The 23,123-nt window shown below is 37.5% G+C and overlaps 1 long non-coding RNA gene across 1 annotated transcript; it reads left to right on the forward strand.

Moving 5' to 3' along the window:
* Positions 1-12,716: 12,716 nt before the first annotated feature.
* LOC118484151 lies at positions 12,717-13,993 on the forward strand. Its single transcript, XR_004872966.1, has 3 exons — positions 12,717-12,852; positions 13,402-13,458; positions 13,755-13,993. It is a non-coding gene; the product is annotated as an uncharacterized LOC118484151 (long non-coding RNA).
* Positions 13,994-23,123: the final 9,130 nt, after the last annotated feature.

Genomic DNA, 23,123 nt, shown 5'->3' on the forward strand with positions numbered 1-23,123 from the left:
CCATAAACACAGATTGCATTTCATTTGTTTTGTTTTGTACAATAGAGCTTATCAGTAAGCAAGCTGTAATGGATAAATAAATGAAATGGTATCAACGACAATGTTTTCGTATGAAAACCACAACTTACGTAAGCGGAGATCTAAGGTACGTAAGTTTCGGTTGGTTTATTGATACATGTCAAGTTAGTTACTTGTATTGGTTAAAACCACTCGTTTTAAAAGGTAGCAATTTGGTTCTGGGCAAATTAGATTCTGACCAAAACAATATGGGTCACCTTGAAATGATCGTTTAGGAAAAAAAAAAACATATTAAAAAGAGATAACCACCATATTTGCTTGTGGATTGCAAAGGCATTGACAACATTGGTAGATATGATAGTGGTGGCTGAGGCGGGATAAGTTTTGGTAGTCTCATAATTTTGAATTCCTATACGCGTCTTGTACTCATCACACGGCTATGTGAGTCTCAAATGGTCTCCCTTGTGGGGATGTCGAATTTTGGGTTAACTGAATTGGGTTTTTCAATGTTTAAGATATTAAAACTATATCCAAATTCGGCTAAAATTCAACTAAAATTCGAATGGTTCAGGGAGGTTTTGAATCACTCTCCACGGAGAGTGGGGATTGCTACGTAACTACCTGCTGATTTTAGTGAATTTGAATGGCTGGGATAAATGGTCAGGACTCATGAGTAGCCTAAAAAACAGTTAAGATTAATAAGAACAAAAAAAATATATAATATTCAAGACATCATAACACCAATCAAGAGCTCACATAATCAGATGGTAAACACTTTTTTTTTTTTTTGGAACGGCCAACAAATAATATTCATTTATTCAAAGGGCCAACCATTTGTTAGCCCAAACCAATTACACACACCAATTAAACCAAAATCATACTACAAACATTTACTCGAGACGTCAAAATTACACCACTCCTCCCATGACACTTCCTTTAATCGCGACCGGTTACCGACCCATAAAAAACTTTAATGTTTGATATCATTTACCATTTGCTCCCGGTTTATTTGTTTATCGTTGAACGTCACCTCGTTTCTGCTTCGCCAAATCACCCAAATTGCCACTTGCATAATAGCATATACTAATTTCCTCCACATTGCATTTCCTTGAACATTCTTATGCCAATCCAACAGGTCCTTCACTGTGAAGGCAAAGATGCTCGAAATTCTGCACCAATTGGATACGAAATCCCAAACATACTGTGCAACCTCACAGCTAACAAACAAATGATCCGAATCCTCGTCATATTGCTCACACAACCTACATCCCATCTGGCCGACATGGACATTTCTGTGGGCTAACGCAACTAGCGTTGGTACCCGGTCCAAAGACACCCTCCACGCCAAGAAATTAATCTTTATAGAGACCCAATTATTCCACTCAAAGTTATTGCCCAGATCTGAAAATCTAGCATGTTGAAGGGCAGCTTTTATACTTTTCACCGAAAACATGCCTGAGCCATCCAGTTCCCAAAGCCACCTATCAGATCCATTTTCCCTAGCAGCCCCAATCACCACTTCGGATAGACTTTGAGCATTTTCCACTTCTTTAGTCTATATCAATTGTCTTACCCAGGAGAAGTTCAAGATCATCGCGCCATTTACGATCTTCACCCGTTCCGCAACGGACACATTTTTAATTCTTTCCAGCTCAAACAACATAGGGAACATATTTTGCAAAGTTTCATTACCAGCCCACTTATCTTTCCAAAATGCAACCGCATCACCCACTCCGGGGATGACCTGAAAGCAATCAGCCAAATTTAACCCATATTTTCCTATATCCTTCGACAGTTTACCAATTTGTTTCCACGGCCCGGCTATCGTCATCTTTCCGGGAATCGGATTCCATGATCTTTCATTCTTGTGTATGCTCCAAATCACCTTACGCCACAAACTATTAGGGTCCGTTTTGAACCTCCACCACCATTTAGCAAGCATTGCTAAATTTGCGTCTTTTAGCGATCTTTTGGTGTCATTACGTTTTCCCACGCAACCAATCAGATGGTAAACACTACAAGATATGATACCAACCTATTTCTTAGCATTAATTGTAAACACATAAAAAACCTCATTACACGTTCCCAATTTAAACTTCCCATGCGATAGTCAAAACGGGCCATGGTATTGAAAATATGTGGGGTTATTTATAAAGTAGCCCATTTACAATACAAAATCAACCACAAAGGCACAAATGTCTTTGCTCTGTCAGGCTAGTAACTCCTGCATCCTACTAGAGGTGAAAAATTTACGAATACGACGACAATGATAAGTATAAAAAAAATGTGTTCACGATTTTTATTAACGAATTTAGGTATTGTTATGCTGTGTTCCAGAGATCCACTTAACAGGGGGAGGGGAGGGGAGGGGAGGGAAAATGGGGTTTTTTTTGCCTGATAATAGTCTTTCCAATTTGGAAAGACATGGAGGGGAGGGGAGGGATGGGGAGGGATTTTTAACTCGGGAACACACTTTTAGTTTTAAAATTTCAAAAACAGATAAAAAAATGATTTCAACTCGTGGGTTGGTCCGTTAAAAGAATCTTTATTTTAACAGATTTAGTATCTTATTGAACTTTCTAAATTAAAAAAAAAAAAACAAGTTTTTATCTGATTTTCAGTTAACTGGTGATGGTATACCCTGTTCGATTCCACATGTTATAATTCTCAAAACCGGTTTTGAGCAAATTTGGAAAAAACCTGTTTGGTTCTTCTTTAAAGGGAAGTGTGCACCTCTACATACGATGTAGATATCAACATGCAAACGACTTGCAAAACATAAAGGTTCAATAAGTTTATACCAATTTAGTCCGAATCAAAAGGCGTCTCCGAATTTATCTTTTCATGTATAATAACTCTATTTTCTCTATGGGTGAAAGACCTACAAACCTTGAATTTAGTGACACAATTTGCAAAATGACTCCTGTGGTTTGGGCATTTTTGTCACTTTAGACATGACAATTTATTTTTCTTTTTTTTTTCTTTTGTTTTGCCAAAATGGCCCCTGAAAGATTTTAAACTGCCAAAATCACCCATCTTTTGATAGACTCTTAACTGTGGTCGTTTTCACTCAAGGGCAAAATCGTCCATTCAATTATTATTATATTATTCCTGTATTTGAAACCTCTATTTAACCTCCTTCGTCCCATTTGAATGTTATGAACCCTAATTTCCAATTTATCCCCAAATCAGGCATCATCTCTAAATTCAAAGCATGGTGTGTTGCAATTGTAGAGCTTTGACAATAATTCATATGCCATTGACTTCAGCAAACCTAGGACGTCGGTTTTTCTACTGCAATAGGAATGGTCAAAGATGTGGATTCGTATGCTTGGTTGAGCCACCTTTGGGTGACAAAATGATACCTAGCTTGCGGAATCTACTAAAAAGAAAAACCACTTTAGAGGAAACGGACCAGAAATCTTAAAAGTTTTTATTGGTGAGTTGGTTGTTAATCATCATATATTGTAGCCTTCATTTATATAGAACATGACCCATTACATTTAAGTCTTCTATCTAATATTATCTATCAACTGACATATTAAAATGATAGAATCATGCCAAAAGACTGATTTACTTTCAAACTGACCCATTACATTAAAGTCTTTAACAGTCAAATAGTTGATTCCAAATTCAGTAAAATACATGCCCAAAAACCAATATAACAGCCAAATACATAATTAGTTGTAACCTAATTACATATAGTCCAGCGCATCAACAAAAGAATGGTTCAGAATACATAATGTCCGATGCATCACCAAAAATTAAGCCTCAGCTTGTTCAGCATCTGCTTGACTTCCATTTTCACCACCTACTTGACTTCCGTGTCCATCACCTGCTTGTGCACCACCTGCTTGCGTTCCCATGTTTTCTTTGCAAGTCCTTCTGTTATCTCCAGTTTTCTTGCACCATAAACATGTAACAATTACACCCTTTCTTGGCATTGTCCCAGTTTTTTCAATGGCTTTACCCAACTCTCTAATTTGATCCATCTCTACTTTAGATTTCTTTCTTTTCTTTCTGGGTCTGCCAATAGGCTTGTGATACTTAGGAGTTATCAAGGTGGTAGGGCATGGAAATGATTCCCACATATTGTTCCCAATAATTGCATATATGGTATGAGCATACATATGCTTCTAAGTTTGTAGCCAATATGCTTTGTGGACGTATGTTTCTGGGACACCATTACCCATCCCATGCATACACATGTTCCAAATACAAGCTACAGCATGCATGCATGGCATGCCTATCAGGTCCCACCTCCTACAAGCACAACTCCCTTCATTTATGTTAACAACCATCACTTCATATTCTAGACCAATAGGCTATTAATGTAAACAACATGACAAGATCAGTAAACACACTTGATGTAAAACAGACTAGATATTGCATGTTATACTTACTTTATACTTCCCAGATCTAGACCAAATGGCAGTATATTGGGATGCATCTATTTTACTCTAGTCAAACACGTCTGCTACTTTTGGTGTTAAGAGGCCAGTTGACTTGGAAATTATTTTCTGAACAAGCATTAGTCTCATCAAGAAATACTCCCTAATAAACTCTAAGGCATGTGATGATGGGTTTAGCCCTACCTAGTACCAGTTGCTTATTTGTAACGCCTAGCATTTTTCATATTTCTATTTATGGAAAGTTGTAACAACATTACTTTTGAAACTTATACTTGTATTTTCTTTCCACATCTTGTAATCCAAGACTTTGATCATAATGGAAATTCTCTTTTATACATATACGTGTTACATTCATACTTGTGTTATACGCGATCAATCATTGAATACGTGTTTATACGCGAAACCGTGACCTGAAACACTTTGGAAATATCAATCATACATGCATCATACTCATCCGATACGTAGATATACTTTGAATACCTAAAAGCAAGCTAAAGTACAAGAAAACGGCAGAAAATAACCTAAAAACAAAGTGCGGGGACTAAAACAGGGCAAAACACAAAAGTTTAGGGAAACATAACCCGTCGCACCACGCAATAGGAAGTGTTGTAACTGGTCACGTGGCGCAACCAGTATCGATCCGCAGCCTCCCCCATTTCAGCTCGTGGGTTGGTCTTTTTTTTTTGCCACCTTTTCCACCCCCTAACACCTTCCAAGCTAGTTTTAACTGAAACCCTAATTACCGTATTATTATACCTCTCATCTCCATCTCTCTAACATTTTTCCACCTCAAATCCAATCCCCAAACACTCATACTCTCTTAAGAATTCTTTAGATTCGTGTAGAATACCTTTGGGTACAAAAGTGAGGTTCTAGCTCATTTTTCCTACTGTTTTTTCATGTTTTCTTCTTTTATTCTCCTTGGACAACCTCTAGGGACATTACCCAAAGTTCACCAAGGTGTAACAAGGTGGTTTGTCTTCTCATTTGAGATCCAAAGTGTAACACCCCAAATTTCTTATGTGACGAGTTTTAATGCTTCATCACAAAACATTGACGAAAAGAAAGGGTAAATATGAAATCTAGAATATTATTAAGATTTATACCATTTAACAAATCAAAAACCCCATATATGCATTAAGTTACCAAGTTAGTAAATTAGAAATGAGTAAAGTGTATAGGGCTTAAAAGATGGGGGACTAGATATGTAAAAATGGGGTTAAAATATGACAAAAAAAAAAGAAACCAGACAAGTCTGGTGTGGTCTGCGATCGTGAGAAGCCAGGAGGGGACTCCTTCCCTCACAAAACCCTAAATCACTAAATTCCCTCAATTGAGAGCTAGATTATTGAAGAAATCGAATGCATGACCCAAGTATCTTGATTATCTAAGTGTTCTTGATCTCAAGTAAGTCAATTTTTGTGATTTGATGATGTTCGATTAAGTGGGTTTTGTGTAATTCGTGAATGTAATACAAAATTGGGTAAGATTAATGGTTGTTAGGAAGGTCTAGATATCATTAGATGCTAAAATTCGAATATGAACAAGATTAGGGCAAAACCCACTTGCATGTGAAGTAATGTTTAAAAATTGTGAAGTTTTGTATGTTAATTTGATGGTTGATTTATGAAATTGTTATGAATATTGATTTAGAACTGTATGCTCTTGATTTGAATGATAGATTTTAACATAGTAGAATGTTTATGTTACTCAAGGAGTGAACTAGGGAAGTTGTGCTTATAATGCTTGTACATTATGCTAGTCTAGTGATATGCACACCATGTGTTTGACAAAATGCCTAAGTGAGTTTAGTTATGGCTTTTGCATGAATACTTGTTAAGATGATGCAACTTTCTCATGATAATGATGTATGTGACTAGTAAACGCCATAACATATTATAAGGATTGTGAAATTAATGTTAAAAGAAAGCTAAAGTACGAGATTATGACATATAGGCACAAAGAAGGAAGAAGGCGCAAGTCACTCAAAGGCACAAGCATCACAAGATCGCGGTAAGTTCATATGAGCTTTGTTTATCTTAAATGTAATTTTATGAATAGTGGTATTTGGTACTATGGATTGTTGTAAATGTTCATAACGGGTCAAATGATGTAAATATATTGAAAAGCATGTTATGTAGCGATTCATTACGAATGGGTCGAAAGGTGATAAGTTGGATGTTTCAAATGGAAGTAAAGATGTTAATAAGGTAACATGTTATGTTAACGGGTCGAACAATGATAGGTAATTAAAGGATTCTAAATTACTATGTATTATGAACTAACAATGTTGTTGTTATGAATGTTAGGTAAATCCATTGCTTGATGCGGCGAACTCGGACCGAACACACACACGTTATGTCAATCTTATGCGCTTCCGGTCCAAGTTGTTGTTGTTTTGATGGGTTAACTTACCTTTTTGTCTAGTAAAATGTTAATTAGTAAGTGTCTAGTGTTAGTAAGAAGTTTGAATACTAAATTTTTGTGTAGTTTGTACAAAGTGTTCATGGTGAACCTTATATGGTCTTAACCTTTGCTTTGTTGGGAAGTATCATAGTATTAATTATGTTGGTAATGTTAAAACAGGGAGAAAAGTACTCGTTACGAACGGGTCATGTCAAAATTTTGTAAAATTGTAAGAAATTTTATGTTGTTGGTCGAATGGGATTTTTGAGCGTTACAAGTTGGTATCAGAGCCTGGGTTTGAGGGATTTAAGCATCAAGTGCTTGAACTCAAACCGAAAGCTCGGGAGAAGTGTCTGTTCGATCCGTGGCGCAAAGCAAGTAAGTGTTTTAAACGATTACGATATGAAATGATTTTGCATTACAATATGAATTATTGCGGAACGTTATGAAATAATTACAAGAGGTAGTGGAAGATATAGGATGAAGCAGATCAGTTTGGGGGTTAATACGGGTCAAAAATGGGTAGAAAAAACATGAAAAATCAATAAAAGTACGCTGGGCACTACTGTAAGTTACGGTGGTACCGTAGCTTACGGTAGCACCTGGGAGTTGGATGGCTACCGTAAAACAGTAGCCCAGGACCGTAAGGAAAAGGGGCCACCGTAAGCTACGGTAGCCACCGTAGCTTACGGTGGAGGTCATTTTCAGCCCATTTCAAAATATGTTGTTCTGTTTATTGTTTTATTCATACGGAAGGTATTAAGAACGATATAATGCGATCCTAATGGTTAAGAAAAGTAATATCAAGGTATAAGAGAGAAGGAATACTATGATGTAGATCGTCGGAAACGTTAAGTTTCCAAAGAAAGTTTAAGTATGATTTAGTCACGAGTGATTTCTTTTACATATTGGAAGGAATGGGAGCTACGTATTATTAACTTAGTTATGACAGAAAGAATGAATGAATGTCTGAAGTAAGAATGACACGATATGATCGTCAATGACGACAAGGCATGAAGTATGAATAATGAATGGAATGTGTCATGATAAAATGATGTTAAAACATAATGGTGACTAGTATGAAATGAAATCTAATGAATGCAACGAATGTTTTATGTAGATGGCTGATATGGTGAATGTGAATGAGGACGACGAAGCACGTCGAAATGAAATAAGAGCTATGATTGTGGAAGAAGTAAAGAAAGCAATAGAGGCTAGTGTACCCCGACTAGCTCAAGAAGTCGAAGGACAAGTATTGGAGATAGTTAATACCTCGGTAACTTCCAAGGTGGAAGAATTGAAAGAAATGATTAGTGAATTGCAAGTGAAGAAAAGCTTTCGGCGATGCACGTACAAAGAGTTCATGGCATGTAACCCCTTACCATAAAAAGGGGAAGTTGATCCGATAGCTTGTCAAAGGTGGATTTCAAGTACCGAAGCCGTGTTTACACGAAGTAGATGTGAAGTGGAGGATCAAGTAATGTTTGCCACGGGCCTCCTACAACTTTGAGCAAAAGATTGGTGGGACGCATACTCGAAGGAATTGGGGGATGATAAAGTACAGTCGTTAACATGGCAAGAATTCAAGGAGTCATTTCTGAAATATTATAGTCCACAATCCGCAATTGATAAGATTCAGGAAGACTTCTTACGTCTCAGACAGAAGGATGAAACGATTGACGAGATAACAAACAAGTTCCTTGAGAGGGTGAAGTTCTGTGAGGAGATAGCGGGGACTGAGAGGCAAAGGATTATACGTTACCATGCTATGTTAAAGGCTGAATATCGGGAATTTGTAAATCCCTCCAAGTGTGCAACGTTAAATGAACTAATTGAATGGGCAAGAGACAAAGAAATTGAGATAAAAAGGCAGGTTGAACGGGGAGAGAAAAGGGTAGCGGAGAAGCCTACCAATGCAAGCCCATCGAAAAAGGCAAGATATCAAGACCAAAGCAAGAAAGGGAAAGCAAGTAGTGAAATTCCGACTTGCAAGACGTGTGGGAAGCATCATTCAGGTGAATGTTTATCGGGAAAGAAGGGATGCTACAAATGCGGACGTGAGGGACATCCGTTTTATAGGTGCCCCGAAAACTCAAAGGCGTGTTATAATTGCAATGAAACGGGGCACATTAAAGCGGAATGTCCGAAACTCCAACAAGGTGCAAAGAGAGATGGAAAGAAGGATGAGCCCCCCAAGGCTCGCGGGAGGATGTTTCAGTTAACCTCGGATGAAGCCAAAGCTAGCCCGGACGTGGTTTCAGGTATATTCTTGGTTAATTCTATGCCTATGAATGTTTTATTTGATTCCGGGGCTAGTAGGTTGTTCATTTCTAATGAATTGTTAGCTCACCCATCGTTTAAGCTTGAAAAGATGTCAATACCCTTAGAGGTCGAAGTTGCTGATAATAAAAGCTATTTGTTGCATGATATTTGCAAAAACTGTAAGATAGTAATCGAGGATGAGGAATTTAGTATAGACCTAGTTCCAATGTACATGGGGGAATTTAAAGTGGTTGTAGGAATGGATTGGCTAGCCCAAAACCACGCTGAAATTCAATGTGAAAAGAAAGTCATTCATGTAGTAACCTCGGGGGGGAAACGGGTAAGTGTTCAAGGGGAAAGGGTCATCAAACCGAAATTTTGCTCTATAATCAAAGCTGTCAAACACGTGAGGAACGGGGGTAGAGCTTATCTATCTTATGTGATTGACACTAATCGAGGTGTCCCAAGGCTTGAAGATGTGAACGTGGTGAATGAATATCCGGATGTGTTTCCGGAAGACCTACCAGGGCTCCCACCTGAACGAGAAGTAGAATTCAAAATAGAGCTTAACCCGGGTGCAAAACCGGTGGCTAAAGCTCCTTATCGGTTGGCCCCAACCGAAATGAAAGAATTGATGACGCAACTTCAGGAGTTGCTCGATAAGGGTTTTATTAAACCAAGTGTTTCACCACGGGGAGCACCCGTATTATTTGTGAAGAAGAAAGATGGTTCGATGCGAATGTGCATCGACTATCGAGAGTTGAACAAGTTAACGGTGAAGAATCGATACCCATTGCCCAGAATTGATGACCTATTTGACCAGCTACAAGGGGCGAGTTGGTTTTCAAAAATTGATTTGCGGTCGGGATATCACCAACTGCGTGTGCGAGAAGAAGATGTGCCGAAAACCGTGTTTCGAACACGGTACGGGCATTACGAGTTTTTAGTAATGTCCTTTGGGCTGACGAACGCACCAGCTGCGTTTATGGATTTAATGAATCGGGTGTGCCGACATATGCTTGATAAGTATGTAATCGTTTTCATCGACGATATTCTAATATACTCCCGCAGTGAAGCAGAGCATGTTTCCCATTTACGTGATGTATTGGAGACGCTTCGCAAGGAAAAGTTATATGCAAAGTTCTCAAAGTGTGCCTTTTGGCTTAGAGAGGTACAATTTTTGGGTCATGTGATCGATGCGGACGGTGTTCATGTGGATCCGTCCAAGGTAGATGCGGTAATGAATTGGGTACCCCCGAAGAATCCAAGCGAAATAAAAAGTTTTCTAGGCTTGGCTGGGTACTACAGGAGATTTATCCAAGATTTCTCCAAGATAGCCGCTCCTATGACGAAGTTAACAAAGAAGAATGAAAAGTTTATATGGGGTGAAGAACAAGAAAAAGCATTTCAGACTTTAAAAGAAAAGCTCTCAAATTCTCCGGTGTTGACACTACCGGATGGAACGGATGAATTAGTAGTATATACTGACGCCTCCCACCAAGGTCTAGGTTGCGTATTAATGCAAAAGGGTAAGGTCATTGCTTATGCCTCAAGACAACTCAAGCAGCATGAAAACAATTACCCAACTCATGATCTAGAATTGGCGGCAGTCGTGTTTGCTTTGAAAATATGGAGGCATTACCTTTATGGGGTGAAATGTACTATCTTCTCGGATCATAAAAGCCTCATTTATTTTTTCGAACAGAAAGATCTCAATATGAGGCAACGAAGATGGTTGGAACTCATTAAGGATTACGATTGTGACATCCATTACCATCCCGGGAAGGCTAATATAGTGGCAGACGCACTTAGTCGAAAGGAATACCCACCCCCGATTCGGGTAAAATCCATGAAGATGGTAGTCACTCCTAAACTCCTTGATGAGATTCGAGACGCTCAAACAAAATCTTTAAAAGCTGTCGACTCAAAGAAAGAAAGGACGAAAGGGTTTATTCATGAATTGGAAGAGAATGCAAATGGTATGAAAACGAGGTACAATCGAATTTGGATACCTCGGTATTGTGAGGTGAAATAATTACTATTGAATGAGGCTCACAAGTCTCGATACTCCGTCCATCCGGGGGCCACAAAGATGTATCGAGACTTGAGAATGAATTATTGGTGGCCGGGGATGAAGAGAGACATTGTCAAATATGTTGCGAAATGTTTAAAATGTTCTCAAGTAAAGGCCGAACACCAAAAGCCGTATGGAAAATTGCAACCCTTGGAGATTCCGGTGTGGAAGTGGGAGCATATAACAATGGATTTGGTGACTAAGCTTCCCAAGACAAAAAAGGGGCATGATGCAATATGGGTGGTCGTTGACCGACTGACCAAAAGCGCACATTTCCTACCCATTCGGGAAAATTATAACTCAGAAAAGATGGCGGAAGTCTATATGAACGAGATTATATCCCGACATGGGGTTCCGGTGTCTATAGTATCCGATCGGGACACCCGGTTCACATCGCGCTATTGGAGGAAGTTTCATGAAGAATTAGGGACCCATTTACGTATTAGCACCGCTTACCATCCGCAAACCGATGTTCACTGAGAATGAACAATTCAAACATTAATTGATATGTTAAGCGCGTATGTTATGGATTTCGGAGGAAGCTGGGATGATCATCTACCTTTGGTAGAGTTCTCATATAATAATAGTTATCATAACAGCATAAAAATGGCCCCCTACGAAATGCTTTATGGAAGGAAATGTAGGACCCCAGTTTGTTGGGGGGAAGTGGGCCAACGAGAGATCGCGTCAAAAGAAGTAGTGACCAAGACGAATGAAAAGATTGATATGGTTAGGTCAAGATTAAAAGCAGCGCAAGATAGACAAAAGTCTTATACGGATCGACGAAAGCGACCAATAGAATTTCAAGTGGGAGATCATGTGTTATTAAAGGTCTCTCCATGGAAAGGAATAATCCGTTTTCGTAAACGCGGGAAGCTAGGTCCTCGATACATTGGGCCATTCAAAATACTCGCCCGGGTTGGGGCGGTGGCATATCGGTTAGAATTACCACCCGCGTTGGATGGGATTCATAACACCTTTCACGTGTCGCAGTTGCGAAAATGCCTCGCAGATGAGACTGCATATGTGCCTTTAGACGATATTGAAGTAGATGAAAAATTGAATTATGTTGAAAGGCCTGTAGCGATAAAAGATTTCAAAGTAAAACAACTCCGCAACAAATCCGTTCGACAAGTGTTGGTTCAATGGCAACATCGGAAGGGATCGGATCTCACATGGGAAGCGGAGGATGATATGCTAAAGCACTACCCAGAGTTATTCGGTATGTATTCTGGTTTCGGGGACGAGACCATCCTAAGGGGGGTAGACTTGTAACACCCCAAATTTCTTATGTGACGAGTTTTAATGCTTCATCACAAAACATTGACGAAAAGAAAGGGTAAATATGAAATCTAGAATATTATTAAGATTTATACCATTTAACAAATCAAAAACCCCATATATGCATTAAGTTACCAAGTTAGTAAATTAGAAATGAGTAAAGTGTATAGGGCTTAAAAGATGGGGGACTAGATATGTAAAAATGGGGTTAAAATATGACAAAAAAAAAAAAAGAAACTAGACAAGTCTGGTGTGGTCTGCGATCGTGAGAAGCCAGGAGGGGACTCCTTCCCTCACAAAACCCTAAATCACTAAATTCCCTCAATTGAGAGCTAGATTATTGAAGAAATCGAATGCATGACCCAAATATCTTGATTATCTAAGTGTTCTTGATCTCAAGTAAGTCAATTTTTGTGATTTGATGATGTTCGATTAAGTGGGTTTTGTGTAATTCGTGAATGTAATACAAAATTGTGTAAGATTAATGGTTGTTAGGAAGGTCTAGATGTCATTAGATGCTAAAATTCGAATATGAACAAGATTAGGGCAAAACCCACTTGCATGTCAAGTAATGTTTAAAAATTGTGAAGTTTTGTATGTTAATTTGATGGTTGATTTATGAAATTGTTATGAATATTGATTTAGAACTGTATGCTCTTGATTTGAATGATAGATTTTAACATAGTAGAATGTTTATGTTACTCAAGGAGTGAACTAGGGAAGTTGTGCTTATAATGCTTGTACATTATGCTAGTCTAGTGATATGCACACCATGTGTTTGACAAAATGCCTAAGTGAGTTTAGTTATGGCTTTTGCATGAATACTTGTTAAGATGATGCAACTTTCTCATGATAATGATGTATGTGACTAGTAAACGCCATAACATACTATAAGCATTGTGAAATTAATGTTAAAAGAAAGCTAAAGTACGAGATTATGACATATAGGCACAACGAAGGAAGAAGGCGCAAGTCACTCAAAGGCACAAGCATCACAAGATCGCGGTAAGTTCATATGAGCTTTGTTTATCTTAAATGTAATTTTATGAATAGTGGTATTTGGTACTATGGATTGTTGTAAATGTTCATAACGGGTCAAAGGATGTAAATATATTGAAAAGCATGTTATGTAGCGATTCATTACGAATGGGTCGAAAGGTGATAAGTTGGATGTTTCAAATGGAAGTAAAGATGTTAATAAGGTAACATGTTATGTTAACGGGTTGAACAATGATAGGTAATTAAAGGATTCTAAATTACTATGTATTATGAACTAACAATGTTGTTGTTATGAATGTTAGGTAAATCCATTGCTTGATGCGGCGCACTCGGACCGAACACACACACGTTATGTCAATCTTATGCGCTTCCGGTCCAAGTTGTTGTTGTTTTGATGGGTTAACTTACCTTTTTGTCTAGTAAAATGTTAATTAGTAAGTGTCTAGTGTTAGTAAGAAGTTTGAATACTAATTTTTTGTGTAGTTTGTACAAAGTGTTCATGGTGAACCTTATATGGTCTTAACCTTTGCTTTGTTGGGAAGTATCGTAGTATTAATTATGTTGGTAATGTTAAAACAGGGAGAAAAGTACTCGTTACGAACGGGTCATGTCAAAATTTTGTAAAATTGTAAGAAATTTTATGTTGTTGGTCGAATGGGATTTTTGAGCGTTACACAAAGGCATAATATTTTTTGTTTTCATCTAAACTTTCACAAACTTGTTGTTTTTCTTGAACATCCTTGTGGAAACTTTTACCAACCTTGTCCCCAACTAAATTCTTTTGTCGGCCGTGTGTTAAGGTAGTTTTCCATAAGTTATGAGGTTCAAAACCTCCAAAACCTTCTGCCCTAAAGGTCCCAAGAGAGCTACAATGTGTTGAACAACCCAAGTCTTCAACCTTCAATGTTGAAATACTTGTGATTGTTTAGGTATGAACAATGGGAGCCTTGGCATTCCAACCAAGTCTCTACCTACTTCACTTGTTAGTTTATAAGTTCAACTAATCCAAGAATCCAAAGTGAGCTAACCCCACCTCGTCCCCGACATTTACCATGTCGAGTATGCACACGTCCGGGTTGTTCTCATTTGGCTACTTATTAGTACTAATTACTTGTACATTCATTATTCTTATTCATTGAACAACTGAAATCATCAACAAAGTTGATGATTTTGCGTTTTGGTGAATCTTATAATGAGGTTTAGTAGATGGAAAATCATCCTACCTCCTTGCTCCTCCTTGCTTGACTATACATGATACCTATTCCATTTTAGATAGGACTGGTATATATACATACATACATATATATACATACATACATACATATATATATATATATACACACCTTGGAACTGAATCATAACATCAAGCAAACTAGTGGACCCTTAATTATCACCTTGATGGGAATTTCACATTCGCCATTCTAGTGGACCCTTACCAGGAGTCGGAATTATTTCCTTATCTCGGTTGGTAAGTACTAACCACATTTAGGGAACGGAATTATCAAGTTAGGAGTGATATCCATATTTTGATAACTAGTCCCACTCCTCGATTTTCAATTCCGCCAAAGTCTCAAACTTTCGATTAACTAGGGACATGTAGTAACCGGAAGAGTAAATACCGTTAACCGAAAATTCGGCGAGAGTATTCTACCGACTAGGCCAAAGCATATTTCCCGACCTCAAAAGAATTTTTGATCCTTTGGAATAGTTTCGTTCCGAGGCACTCCAAGGTTTTACATTGAATCTCTTTTGTGTTATATCAATTTTATTGTGTTTTATATTTGATACCTTTTTCATTTTGAAAGTCGAAGTTCCGAATCGCACTATACTTGCAATCTAAAACAATAATAGTAGTCAATAACAAAATAAATTTACAATCCTTTCGCCTTTATTTGATTATATTCAAAGTGAATTCATGCTATGCTTATGTGAACAACTTAGAAACATACGTGCTACGTGACATACTACCATGGTACAACTTGTAAATTACTTTCAAACACCTTATAGATGTCTTCAAACCATCTCTCAAACCCCGTTTTGCGAACAAGTATTTTGTATATGATCAAACGAGTAAACAACGAGTAAGATAGCTAGTTTAAATATGAGGTATCTAGATAAGTCTTGGCTATTATAGGAGAGTATTTAATAATAATTTTAAAATATATTATACTTGACCATACTCTTTTTTTACCGAAACTTAGGTTAAACCATAGAGAAAAATGAACTTATTCTAGCGGCATATTCATAATAATATAAAACGCTATATTCTGAAGGTTACAAGAGAAAACAAGTTGAGCAACTAAATTAATTATATTATAATAATATACAATTAAAAATAAATCACTAAGGCTGCATGGTACAGTGGTCGTCCCCAGCCCGTCGCCGGCGGCAACACCATTTCCCCCCACCCCCACCCCCGCTTCGTCCCCAACGTCGCCCTTAAGACGTTTGCGACGTTCGCTACATGACAAAACCCCCACCCCCTTCTTTTCACACACACATATACATACAACTCATATATATATATATATATATATATATATATATATTAGGCTCATCCTCCATTTCCATAGTTTCATCCTCTTTGCCCCATCCTCATACCCATCGTACGTGACATTTACATAACGAGTCATCTTCCAATGATGATCCTCAATCATACTGTCTAGCCTAACTCTACACGTGTGTGCATGTAATATTAAAATGAAAGGTAAATACTTCCTAAAACTTAATGTTGAAGTTTCTTCAAAATAAATACCGACATAATAAAAGGCGGTCAATGTGTCGCTCAAGATTCAATATAAATAGAGATCAATATCGTTTGTAAAACTTACTCAAGAGTCTCAACCTTCTCACCTATATAAGCAGGTTAGTATTTGTTTAATTTAGATATTAATTGTCTTTAAATTTAATTGATATTTAGATTTTATTAGTTAGTTATGTTTATAACATTATTAACAGAGTTTAGATTCATAGTCATGTTAGGTGTTGGGTGACATCACCCTAATTTACCTATGGACTGTTCAACCATGCTTAAACTATGGAGGGTTATAAAGAGCTTACCATGGTAATGACTAGCTAGTACCCCCCACTCTTTATTTAACTAGCATCTAAGATTGCCTTGCTCCTGATCAGGATACAAAGTTTGGATTGATTATAGTAAAACGTCCATAGAGCAAAGGTAAGTTTTATAAATGCTTTTCAAATGTGAAAATGCTTGTCCTAAACCGTAATAATATGGCAAGGATGTTGTATGCATGTACATAACCTGTGCACTCATACACATGATATTTGTGGTCCCTTACACGTGCTACTACGGCATGATTTGTCTAGTTTACACCTGTGGTGTAGAGGACATTAATTGTAGGATGATGTGTCACGTGTTGACGCTGGGTTATGATGATATGGGCGGGTACAAATTCATGGTGAAATAATGTGCTTTACAACTCGTGTATATTCATGAACTCATCGAATAGCTGGGCTTTTAAGCATGTGTCACAGGTGATGGCGCGTGATCATTGCTCATAATCCCAGACTTGTGATAGTGTGGTAGAAATGTATATCCCAGATCGGTGTGATCTGGTGGAAGTGTTGTTACGTCAGGCTAGACTTAGTCAGATTAGATGTTATAATTTGAGTTTCCAACAGTTGTACTATATGTTTATTATCAATAAGATAAGCACTTTCAGTATCAACCGTGTTAAAAGCATCCTTACCGGGTGGAGTGTCGCATGTGAACCCAATCTGACAGGACTTAGCTTATATACCATATTTTAGTTTACAGATAATATTACATTATGTCAATGACCTTTACATAACTAAGTAACGTCTTCTAAAAATAGGAAGTCAGATATTGAACTTATTCAAATGGCATTGGAATCGTCTTGCAAACTCTATGAAATGAGATTTTAGGTTTTTCACTTTTGATTTTTAACTTGATGATTTTAGAATTTATGTTTAGATCGTTGTGTCTTTTTATTTAATATTGCATCTTTTTCTTTGTTTGTGTCATTCTTTTGGCAACTCATCATGTCTTTTTTCATCAACATTGTGTCATATTTCTCGATGTTGTGTTATATATTGCGATCCACTGTGTTTTTATCATTAAAAGATTTTATAAGATAATTTTACCTTAATCTAACTGGATTGAAAAACCCAAGTAATGACGATAATGGTTATATTCAATTGCATGTTGAATATTTATATTAAATATTGACCATAAGGGCCAACCAAATAAAAGGTACACTAAAAACTATTTATAATATTTCTTCCCATATAGAAGATACTAGTGAAATTCGCCGTACTACGTGGCGGGGAATTCAAACGTTATCGATTCGTTTCGTTTTGTAACAGGATAAGCATGGTATCCGTTCGATTCGTTACTTACCGTTACTTACAGGTGTTTTACCCGTAAATACAGGTACCATACCGGTTGGTTATAAAAATTACAAATTTAGAAGCAGAGAAAACAATATAAAAGTGGAAAAGAAGAAGGAATAAATCACGGAAAATATTATTAAGAATGATAGATACTCAAACTTTTATTTAGCAGTAGTTAATAAAAAAATTTCTTTCCAATGAAGCGCTTCGAACCCGAGACACTCACTATATTTGAATGTTCATATAACCAACTGAGTTGCGAAATTTTTTCTTAATAGTTTCGCGCAATAATAACTATAATATATACATAAAGCAGAAAAGGTAAAAAAAAAAAAGAAGCAACAAAGCAAAGAAAAACGATGACAAAAATGTAAATTTAAATTGAGGGCAAAATCGTAATTTGGCTGGGAGGAGAAAAACAAAACTAATTACAAAACTATAAATTTAAACAGGGCAAAATTGTAATTTTGAACCGAGGGCAAAATTGTATTTTTTAGTTGTGGGTAAAAGCATAATTTTATTTTGAACTGGGATAAAAACGTAATTTTGAACTAATGGCAAAATCGTAATTTTAAAGCGGGAATAAAATCGTAAATTGGTTGGGCCCATGGGGGAGTTCCAGGCAATTGCCTCGCACTATGCCCCCATCTTGTGTCTGTAGTTATACAGTGGCTGCAAAATCGTAATTTGACTGGGAAAGCAAACAAAACTGATGACAAAAATGTAAATTTAAATTGAGGGTAAAATCGTAATTTACCTGGGAGGAAGAAAACAAAACTAATGGCGAAACTGTGAATTTAAACGGGGCAAAATCGTAAATTTGAACCGAAGGGAAAATTGTAATTTTTCACAGGGGCAAAAGCATAATTTTATTTTGAACCGGAAGTAAAAAAGTAAATTTAAACTGATGGCAAAATCGTTATTTTAAAGCAGCGCAAAATTGTAATTTGACTGGGAAAACAAACAAAACCGATGACAAAAATGTAAATTTAAATTGATGGCAAAATCGTAACTTACTTGGGAGGAAGAAAACAAAACTAATGGCGAAACTTTAAATTTAAACGGGGCAAAATCGTAATTTTGAGCCGAGGGCAAAAGTGTAATTTTCACTAGGAGCAAAAACATAATTTTATTTTAAACCGCAGATAAAAACATAATTTTAAACTGATGGCAAAAACGTAATTTTAAAGTAGGACAAAATCATAAATTGAAAATTTAATAACTAAGGACATACTTGTAATTTCGAACTTTAAAATATTATATATCTACTGTTGATCCAACTTCGAAATTGTTATAGAGTTAATTTGAATTTTTTTGAACCAACAAGTAGAATTTTTTATGGTTTTTTTATTGAACAAGTTACCTTTTGTGAACATTAAGATATTTACACCACCCGTTGTGGGCGTCTTTTTTTTTCAAAATTTCCCCCCAATAACGTCCAATTCCGCCCCATCCCCACCCCTCTCGGCGTTTTTGGGCGTGTTTGAGCCTGGATTTTGTTTTGGCGTGTTTTGAAACACGCTGAAGGAACGATGATTTAACCAATAGGACCGTTTGCAAAGGTCATAAACGGCTAGAAAACCCAAATCATTATATTTGGTAGAATACTAGAATGTATATTATGTAACCTAAATCAAATCATTATATAGATCAAATTAAAAGCCCACCCTATCAAAAAAAAAACCCAAATTTGTTTACTTTGGGACATCGACCAGAAGAACAAAAGCCACAAGCCAGAACTACAGAAGGAGGGGGCGACGCAGGTTCCAGAACTGTTCGACTTCAGCTTCTTGTTCAAGAACAAAAGCCAAATCACTGCTCGTTGTTGTGGTCTTTTACTCTTGTTTGACTTCTTCAATATTTATAAGGTTAAAGGTATGTGTTTTTTATCTTTAGGTTTAATTTAGGGCTCCAAGTTATGTGATTTAGCTTGAAATTAGGGATGAAATCGGTCCGAATTTTTGCCCTAAACTTGTTGAATCTTTCTGTAACTATGTCTAAGTTTATTTGTTTAATCTTATTGTGATTTGTTTTTGATAGAAATTAGAGTTTGAAATTTAGGATGATTTGTTAACTTGTTTTGTTATTAGATTATGCTATGTGGAAGAATAAAATGATAACTTATTTTTTAGTGTTTGAGAATGTTTTTTATTTGATATTAATGTTTGACCCGACCGACGCGAATCGAATCACCGACGTCCGACCCGAACATACACCTCGAAACTACGCGATAGAAATTTTTTTTAGGTCTGTTACTTTCCGACCCCCGAACTTTTTTTTCAAGCTTCGCCACTGATGGAGAGTGTGAAACCCGTGCCTTAAAGTGAATTTTATTACATGTTTATGGCCGTTTAGTTGATTATACGCCTTGAATATGTTAACTACGAGTGTTGATGGTTTTACAGGTAAATCACTTAATTCGGTGAAGTTAGAGTGGTTAGAGATGAAGTGGAACGATCGAAATTGATAAACATAGTAAATTGTGTTGTTCGGGATTGGTTTCGGATCAAATGCTAGCTTGGAGTTGCGAGACATATAAAAGTTTGAAGGGGAGAATAAAAAAAAGATATTATATCATCATAATGAGTGGAAACAAAGAAGACATGATTGATTATTCTTTATTCAAGGAGTTACGTGTGGAGGTGGATATATTTTGAGAACAATAATATTATACATCTTCAGACAGTGTGCAAATGAACAGAAAGTAGGGACCGTAACCTACGGTCTTAAAACCGTAGGATACGGCTGAAGATAAAAGGGCAGCGTACACATGTATTGTGATGGGAGCATTTAATGTGTCAAGCAAAAATCATGAGCACATGAGGTTTTATAAGAAAAGAATCAATGAATCATTCTTTTGGGAGGATCGATATATGTATAAAGAGAGGGCAGCCGCCATTTTTTAGAGATAATCTACAAACAAACATCATCATTGGGGAGCAACATAATTGGCGGCAGGCTTTAGGAGTTGGTTTTTAATATTATATTCTATCAAAACAAAAATCACTTTTAATCAATATACATATCGCCTTCTCTTGAATTCCAGTGCTTTCGGGGTGTCCGACAAGGGACCCTCTTTCGCCCTTTATCTTCATTCTCGCCATGGAAGCTCTAACGGGGTTCATGAACAAGGCTAGGGATTTGGGGTTAGTAAAAGGTATTTCCTTACCTAACGAAGGCCCGACATTAACCCACTTGATGTATGCGGATGATGTCGTATTTATGGGAGATTGGGAGGAGATGTCTATCCGTAATATAATACGCCTAATGAGGTGCTTTTATTACATTTCGGGCCTGAAAATTAGTTACAAAAAAACAAATCTTTTCGGGATTGGGGTGGGGGAAAATGTTTTAAATCAAATGGCTACATTAATAAATTGTAAAGCCGGAAAGTTTCCATGCAAATATCTCGGTGTACTTGTGGGGGCTAACATGAACCAAATTAAACATTGGAAAGGTATCATCGATTGTTTCAAAACCCGGTTGTCACTTTGGAAATCTAAAACACTCTCGTCGGGAGGAAGCTTAACACTCTTAAAAGCTACTCTTGATTGTCTTCCGCTTTATTTCTTCTCGCTTTTCAAAGCGCCGCAAGGCGTTTTGGACAAGCTTGAAAGCATTCGAAGAAGGTTCTTTTGGGGGGGGGGGGGTAATGAGGATAAATCCAAAACGGCTTGGGTATGTTGGGATAGGGTCATTGGACCGATGGATAAGGGGGGCCTAGGGTTGGGTGCTCTTAAAAATATGAATCTTAGTTTGTTGTCAAAATGGTGGTGGCGTCTCAAACATGAAAAGAATTCCCTTTGGGGGAGAGTTATTATGGCAATCCATTTGCATACATATTCCGCATCGTACCTTCCTGTTAGGGAAGGCATTTCCGGAATTTGGAACAACATTGTTCGAGCGGGGAAAGAATTTCACAATTACAACTTGCCGGTACAAAACATGATAAAAGGGGTGGTGGGTAATGGAAGAGAGGTTCGTTTCTGGTTGGATTGGTGGACTGGAGATGGCCCGCTGAAGGATAGTTTCCCGGAATTGTTCAGTTTGGAAAGACATAAGCACGCCTCTGTTGAAGACCGTTTAAACATGTGGGAGTGGAGATTTATGCCTAACACAAATGCACTGTTAGACCAACTGCAACAACTCGAGGCAGTGAGAAGCACAACCCAACTGGAAACCAGGAATGATAAGTGGATATGGACCTACTCGGGTGACGGAGTCTTCTCGGTTTCATCAACGAAAGAAATGCTAAACAGGTTTGCTACACCATTCTATCCTTATGATTGGTCTAAATGGGTCCCTAAAAAGGTAAACATATTCGGGTGGCGCGGGGTACAAGACCGCTTGTCAACGATGGTCGGTTTAAAGAAGAGGGGTTTGCTAGCTACCGATCCGGTCTGCACATTATGTGGGGAAAGAGATGAAGACGCGGATCATTTATTTATCGGTTGTTACATAGCAGCGGTGTTGTGGCATAAAGTAAGTAATTGGTGTAAAGTTCAGCAGATTTTTGCACACTCAATAAAAGACCTGTTCGAATTCTACAAATTTGCGCATTTAGACGAACCAAAAAGAGTGTATCTACAATCGATTATATTAGCAACGTGTTGGGCCATTTGGAAGGCAAGGAACGAGAAGATTTTCAAAGGAAAACACGTGAACATAGAAGGGATCTTTGGTGAGATGCAGACTATGACTTTCCTGTGGATAAAAAATAGAGCAAAGAAATCAGCGCTAGAATGGAGAGATTGGGTGCGTTTCAAGATAGGAAACTAAGTTCTTGTTTTGTTACGATTCCTCGTGGTGATGTAATAGGTGTTTTTAAATATGGGTGGTTGGCTTAGTAGTTTACTAACTATTTGGTGTGTCTGTAAAAACTTTTTAGTGATCGAATAAAGTGTTTGTTGTTTGCCGTTCAAAAAAAAAATCAATATACATACACACGAGACATCTTGGACTTGTGAAGACTAAGTGGGCCGCACGTGGATTTGTGGAGTCATTGGGCCGCCATATAGGTTTGAGGGTTTGGACTTTGGACGGCTGACTTGGTGGACTTCATACACGCATGTGAAGGGGGCACCAATGAATCTAAAAAAAGACATCATCATCACAATCTTCGACGGCAGAGAGAGGGTTTTTTCAACCGGGGACCGAAGCTGTTGAAGATCAACTACCGAGATGAGCGGCTAAATCTCTCGTGAACACTTTGGGTGAATGATTGTGTAAGACGCTTTTAATTCTAGTTTCTGTTTTGTATTAAGATTTGGATTTGTAGTCGGGTGACAGCCGAC

Source organism: Helianthus annuus, chromosome 11 (assembly GCF_002127325.2).
Source record: "Helianthus annuus cultivar XRQ/B chromosome 11, HanXRQr2.0-SUNRISE, whole genome shotgun sequence".
NCBI classification, from domain to species: Eukaryota; Viridiplantae; Streptophyta; class Magnoliopsida; order Asterales; family Asteraceae; genus Helianthus; species Helianthus annuus.